The 7,187-nt window shown below is 40.4% G+C and overlaps 1 pseudogene; it reads left to right on the top strand.

Moving 5' to 3' along the window:
• The first annotated feature begins 337 nt into the window (after nt 1-337).
• LOC120110661 overlaps nt 338-7,187 on the top strand; it is a 51,006-nt pseudogene continuing 44,156 nt past the window's right edge.

The raw sequence follows: 7,187 nt of genomic DNA, 5'->3' as shown, positions 1-7,187 counted from the left end.
TAAAAGGTGGGAGGAAAACTATAACTGGGAGGAAAGCATTTCTATACTCCTTTTTCGGTCCCCGAGAACTATAACTGGTGTCATCTTTACCGGAAGGAAAAGCGAAGTTGCTATCCAAACAATTCGCGCCTATTTGTCACTGGTGCTCCCGGTCTCATGAGAGGGCCTCCTTGTCGTCCGCCTTGGCTGTTGGAGCCGACTCCCCTTCCAAATCTAAGATCATCGGCCAATGGTCATGCATTACCAAACCTACCTCTGGGTTGTGGGACACCATGGACCGTGACCAAGATAGCGCGTTGACTCTGCCTTATTCCTGAAAAGTCTTTTTCCTTGTTCTGTTTTTCTCATCTTCTTGATCCTATCAACTTTCATGATCAAATTTCCCTATCGCTAACCCATTTCGTCCCACCATCTTCGGTGAGAGGCATATCTACTCTTCGTATCGGAGCCTCATCTTCGTTTATCCAATCATGGCCTGCAAAAGAAGCTGTGCCGTGCTTCTTTTTCTCATGTTTATTACCATGTTTTCAGCTGAATTCTCTCACTCAACAGACACTCTACTGCCAACCCAATCCATAAGAGATGGACAGACACTTGTGTCTGCCGGCAACACCTTCGAACTCGGTTTCTTCAGCCCCGCCAATTCGAGCACCCGCTATCTTGGCATATGGTATCACCAGATTCCGGAACAGACTATAGTATGGACTGCAAATAGAGACAGTCCGGTCACCGATACCTCCGGTTTGCTTACGTTCAGCGATAACGGGGATCTGATGATCTTCGATAGCAGAGGGAGTTCATCAACAGTAGCTTCTGGTTCTGGAACAAATAACAAGGCACTCACCATCTTGGATTCAGGCAATCTTGTTCTGAGGGACGCCAATAATTTATCACGGATCTTCTGGCAGAGTTTTGATTATCCTACCGACACTCTCCTCCCTGGCATGAAGCTTGTTTGTAGGGATGGGCTAAACCGGTTGCTGACCTCATGGAAAAGCTTCGATGACCCTGCCCCTGGGAATTTTTCTTTTGGGATCGATCCCAATGGCACGGCACAACTCTTGTACTGGCAGAAGGGGAATATCTACTGGACAAGTGGGGTTTGGAACGGCCGGGAATTCAGCCTTGCTCCAAAGTTGGCCGGCACAATGAATTTTGAATTTGTTACCAGCAACGATGAATCATACTTCACATACCATGTCAAACATGAAGGCATCATTTCAAGGTTTAGAATGGATATTTCAGGGCTAATCGAGCAACTGACTTGGCTAGAGGAATCTCAAGAATGGATCCTGTTCTGGTCGGAGCCAAGACCCCAGTGTGATGTGTACAATCTATGCGGCTCTTTTGGAGTCTGCAATGACCAAAGCTCGCCCTTCTGTCACTGCTTGGAGGGCTTTGAGCCAGCGTCTTTGGCAGATTGGACCAATGCAGATTGGAGCCAAGGGTGCATCAGAAAAACCAGCTTGCAATGCAACAAGGCTGGAGGAGAGAAGGATGCGTTTCTTGACATGACTCATGTGAAGTTTCCCGCAGATCCAGTTAATTTGGATATTGGAAAGCCTGAAGAATGTAAAATGGCCTGTTTGAATAACTGCTCATGTAATGCATATGCTTTTTCCAAAGACTGTTACTTGTGGTACGGGGACCTTAAAAATCTGCGGGAAAATGGCACGGACATTGGAGTTGGAACTCTTTATCTTCGCCTTGCTGCATCTGGAGGTGCAAAGCAAATGCCTAATGCTTTAAATTATAAATTAGCTGTCGCTAAACTAGATCTTCAAGGTTTGCTTGGACATGGACACATAGCACAAGGTTGACTTGAACAATCGGCTTCAACCAAATTTTTTACTTCAAAATAAAATGTTATTTAGATTGATCATTTATGGTAGCTAATTCAAGCTTGGTTTGATTTTGAACATTATTGAAATAAATGATATAAACAGATAAAATAGTCTTTCTTTCAAATGCATGGCAAAAAACGGCGAAGAGGCATCTCTTGATTATTATCACTGTAACAGCATCTTTCACATTGTTCATTGTATGCTTGCTGGTTTGTTTTCTGAGGATAAAAAGGCGGCGAAGAGGTAACGTTTGCACAAAATTATGGGTTACATTACTTAGGCACATATAGCTAAAACAAAAATACTTTTTCGGGCATACAAATTAGGAATCAAGAGACCGTATGAGAAGCAATCTTTATTCACAATGAGCAATGGCATAGCTTGGGGAAACTGAGGACAAGGGTGGTCCAGAGTTCTCGTTGTTCCATTTCTCTCGCATAGCAGATGCCACGAACAACTTCTCAGCTGAAAATAAACTTGGAGAGGGCGGGTTTGGACCCGTGTATAAGGTAAGATTTATGAAGCAGTCTCATTACCATAAGAAAATAGGAATTCCTAAAGACCATATATTTTCCGCATCACCGTACCTTTGTTATTATCTTGCTTTCTACCATTATTTGCATCATCCGTGTAGGATCACCCAGAATTTACTAGTCTTCATCCTAATTAAGGATGAACGATATCAGTTAACAGAAGTAGGTGACAGGTAAATATGCACATCCCTGTTTCAAACTGAGCTCATTTTGAACTCAGGACCTGTTGTATCACTGGTTTGCGTTAAACTAATTGGTAAAAACCATAATTGTCTCCAAGTGTTTCTTTAGTCTTGTCCTCTTAGCCTTGAAATATGAAAACAACTTTGCAAGTTCGCTCTATGTATATCTATCTAGTTAAGAGATGCCTTATTTCAGGGCCAACTGCCAGAGGGGCATGAGATAGCAGTAAAAAGGCTAGCTGCACACTCAGGACAGGGACTGGTGGAGTTTAAGAACGAAGTTCTTCTTATAGCCAAGCTTCAGCATAGAAATTTAGTGAGGCTTTTGGGTTGCTGCATGCAAGGAGAAGAGAAGATATTGATCTATGAGTACATGCCAAACAAAAGCTTGGACTTCTTCCTTTTTGGTTTGTTATCGCTAGTAACTCGCTATGTTAACTTTTCTGTGTTCCTCTCTTGGGAAATGTATGACTGTTCTGAATCATGTTTTACTTAGATGCGGCCAGAGGAGCACTATTGGACTGGGGCAGGCGCTTGCAGATCATTGAAGGGATTGCTCAAGGCCTTCTTTATCTTCACAAGCATTCTAGACTGCGAATCATCCATAGGGATATGAAAGCCAGCAACATTCTCCTGGACGCGGATATGAACCCTAAAATATCTGATTTTGGCCTGGCTAGAATTTTTGCCTCAAATGAAACCCAAGCAAACACAAACAGAATAGTTGGCACATAGTAAGTATATTCCAGTTCTACGAATGCATAAGACAGCAGGGTTGCAATGTTGTTACTGACAAATGAGATATATATGGCTTAATTTTGTTTTTCAGCGGCTACATGTCTCCAGAGTATGCTGCAGAGGGTCTTTTCTCTATCAAGTCTGATGTCTTTAGCTTTGGAGTCTTGCTTTTAGAGATTGTAAGTGGAAAGAGAAACGCTGGATTTCATCAATATGGCAACTCTCTTAACCTCCTAGGATTTGTAAGTATCCAAGCCTATAAATACTATCATCATTGCCTCTTTTTTTTTTATTTAGAGCAACATCCATTTGTTCTCCTATCTCAAAAACATCAAGTTGTTCTCTCATCAGCTAATTAGTGGAATTGTGTCAGGCATGGGAGTTATGGAAAGAGGGTAAATGGTTGGAGCTTATAGATCCAACATTAGCTGATGAGTGTCCCAGACATGAGATATCAAGATGCATTCATGTGGCACTAATGTCCGTGCAAGATAACGCCACTGACCGACCCACTATGTCGGATGTGGTTGCTATGCTTGCTAGAGAAAGTTCAGCCTTTCCAGATCCTAAACAGCCTGGTTTCTTCACTGTTAGAATTGCAACCGAAGGAGATTTACCATCAAAAATGGACGGAAGCTGTTCTCCAAATAATCTAACCATCACGTTTCCAGATGGTCGGTAGTACGATTTCAGTTTTGTAATTCTATTACATCAACCTAAATGCAAGTGGGAACACCACCAACGAAGAAAAGCTTGAATGAGTTGCAAAATCGTAAATTCCTGATAATGATGGTGCCTGTGTAATTGTGCGAGTCGCAAGTGAGTCCATGGTTCATCATTGAAGGTTTCAGTTCAATGTAGGCACAGATTTCAAATATGTGTGTTATATCTTGGAAACAATCTGCTGGAGATCTTTGCCTAATAGCCTACCTACAAAAGAGAAAAGAAAAAAAAAACAAATAGTCAAACAAAGAATGAAATCATAGTTCAAATCATCAGGGATGTGCGGACACTTGGCATTAGAAAGGTGTTTGAATGCATATAGGTGCATTGAACATTATACTTCGTATGTTCCTTCTGTGGCCAAGATTTCTTTGCCGAGCTCTTTAGATTTCCAACCTCAAGTTCCAGGGCACCATGGACCAGGGCTGAAACAGCATGCTCCTTTAGCTTCAGGAACACAATAGAAAATAGCAAACCTGGCCCCTGTCAAGCTAATCACTTGCCGCAAAAGGATAACCAACCAATGGATGTTCTATTTTTCTGTTTCTCATGATCCTAACCATGGTTATGATTAAATTTCCCTATTGTTAATGCATTTCACCACATCATCTTCTACGAGAGAGACATAATCCTTCTATAAGAACTTTCCCCTTTCTGCTTCCTGCTTTTGTTTCTTAACATAACCAAATTTTCGACTTTTTTTATTCACTCAATCAGACAGTGCTGCTGCATAACTTGCCTTTCTAAAGTACTATAATAAAATCGTCATTAGTTGAAAAAATTACATATGTATGCATTTGAAATGCCAAAAACCCTTTGACTGCATTTCTCAAGTAAACCTGCCATGGATCTCCTGGCTCACACCAAGTTCAATAAATGACTACAACTGGTAGCCTCTATTTCTCTCCAATGTCAATTACAAGTGGATTTAGTTACTATATGCAATTTGAGGGATCAATTTACCTCTACCGACCCCTTATATGCTTCCCCTCCCCCCTCCCCCCCCCCACCCCCCCCAAAAAAAAAAAGAAAAAAAAGAAAAAGAAAAAAAATCATCCATTAACAGTTAAAATTTTCATATTATCCACACTAAAACTCTACCTTATTAGGCATCTGACACTAACTGCCTGTAATCTAGTGGTACAGAGAGCTATATCCTTAAAACCTTATATGCTGTGCGACCTGAAAAAAATGGGATCACATAATTATGATTTTTTTTTAGCTTACATAGTTTCAAACCTGTTGCATCAAAAAAGAAGCCAACAAATTTACAAATCTAGCCCTGTTGGTCTGGAAGGAAGTCAGTTACCTTATAAACTGGCCCAAAACCACCCACTCCTAGTTTATTTGAAGCAGAGAAATTTTTTGTTGCTGTTGTGCTATGATAGTGATGTTGAAGGAAGAACAATCTGAGCCTTTCTTCGAGCATGTCCTTTCTCTTCCTACAATTGTTAATTAACAAATATTAGGGAGAACATTGAACACTGGCCTTTCTCCATGAATGGTAACATATCAAGGCACCTAATAGAAGTGCCATGAATGCAGCTTCCACCGAAATTACTATAATTACCACCTTCTTCTCTTCATTATCTGCATCAATTAACCATGTCTAAGCAAATGAAGAATTAAAACAAGTTTTCCACCCTAAAATTAGCAATTATATCGTTATAACTGCTAAGGGGAGTACCTTGGTTTATGGCTTCATAGTTTCCACATAGAGTTTGTTCAGGAATTCTTTAGTGTCGCTTTTTTCAAGATGCAGACTACTTACGACTGCTCTAAAGCAATCACAGACCTCTACAGAGTGCAAGTAGTTTCTATGACTTTTGAGCTGCATTTAAAGGAACTTTTTTTAGCCACTAATGTAAAATGAACAGCAATGTGTAATGATCTACTAACAATATGAAGAAATCAGATGGGGATCCAGGTGATAGATGAAGTCACCAAGTAAAGCACTTCAAAGTGCAGGTAAATGATATTGATAAGAAGAAGGAACAAAGCACATAATTGAATTATACTTCTCAATGTGTGGCCAAATATTTTCTTTTGATGTAGTTGTTACATTGGGTTGCTTTCCATAACCTATTCCAGGTCTGGTTGCCAGAGGGGCAGGAGATAGCAGTTAAAAGGCTTTCATTCCATTCAGGATAAGGACTACTAGGTTTGAGAATGAAATTCAGCTTATAGCCAAGCACAGAAATTTGGTAATACTTTTGAGTTGCTGCATTCAAGGAGAAGAGAAGATACTCATCTATAAATACATGCCAAACAAAAGCTTGGTTTTCTTTCTTCCTCCATGGTTTGTTATCAGATAAACAAACTACTTCAGCTCTTCAACTTTCTGTATTCCTCTTCATCAATTTGTGTAAATTCTGTCCCACATTATCTTGATGTTGCCTGGACTCAACCAGAGGAGCACTTTTAGACTGGGGTAAGCGCTTCCACATCATTGAATGAATAGCAAGAACTTCTTTATCTTCACAAGCACTCTCAGCTGTGAATTGTCCATAAGGATCTGAAAGCCAGCAACATTCTCTTGGATGATGTCTGATGTCTTTAGCTTTCGTGTGTTGCTTGAAGAGATTATAAGTGGAAAGAGATGCCGGCTTTCATCAGCATGGCAACTCTCTTAACTTCCTAGGCTGTGTGAGTGTCAGAGCTGATCGACACCTTTTTATTACCTTTTCTTCCTAAAACAAAATCTAGTTATAACTTATCAGCCAATAGTGTGACGGAATTGTCAGGCATGGAAGATGGTAAGTGGTCGGAGCTTATAGATTCATAATTAGCTGATGAATGTCCCAGACATGCGGAAGCAAGATGTATTCACATGGCACTAATGCGTGTGCAAGAGCATGCCACTGATTGACCCACCAAGGCAAATGTTATTCCTATGCTTACTGGTTAAAGTGCAGCATTGCCAGATCCAAAGCAGCCTGGTTTCTTCACTGCTAGAATTTCAACTGAAGGATATTAAACATAAAAAATGAATAGAAGCTTTTGTCCAGAAGATGTGACCATCACACTTCCAGATGGTCGGTAGTACTATTTATATTTAGATTTATCAATTATACAGAACAGAACATCAATGTAAATGCAAGTGAGAATACCACACCAATGAAGAAAAGCTTGCATGAACTGCATGAATCCTTAACTCCTTAAAATGG

This window comes from Phoenix dactylifera, chromosome 4, assembly GCF_009389715.1.
Source record: "Phoenix dactylifera cultivar Barhee BC4 chromosome 4, palm_55x_up_171113_PBpolish2nd_filt_p, whole genome shotgun sequence".
NCBI classification, from domain to species: domain Eukaryota; kingdom Viridiplantae; phylum Streptophyta; class Magnoliopsida; order Arecales; family Arecaceae; genus Phoenix; species Phoenix dactylifera.
Note: the sequence above shows the minus strand (reverse complement) of the source record. Positions and strands in the feature narration are given on the sequence as shown.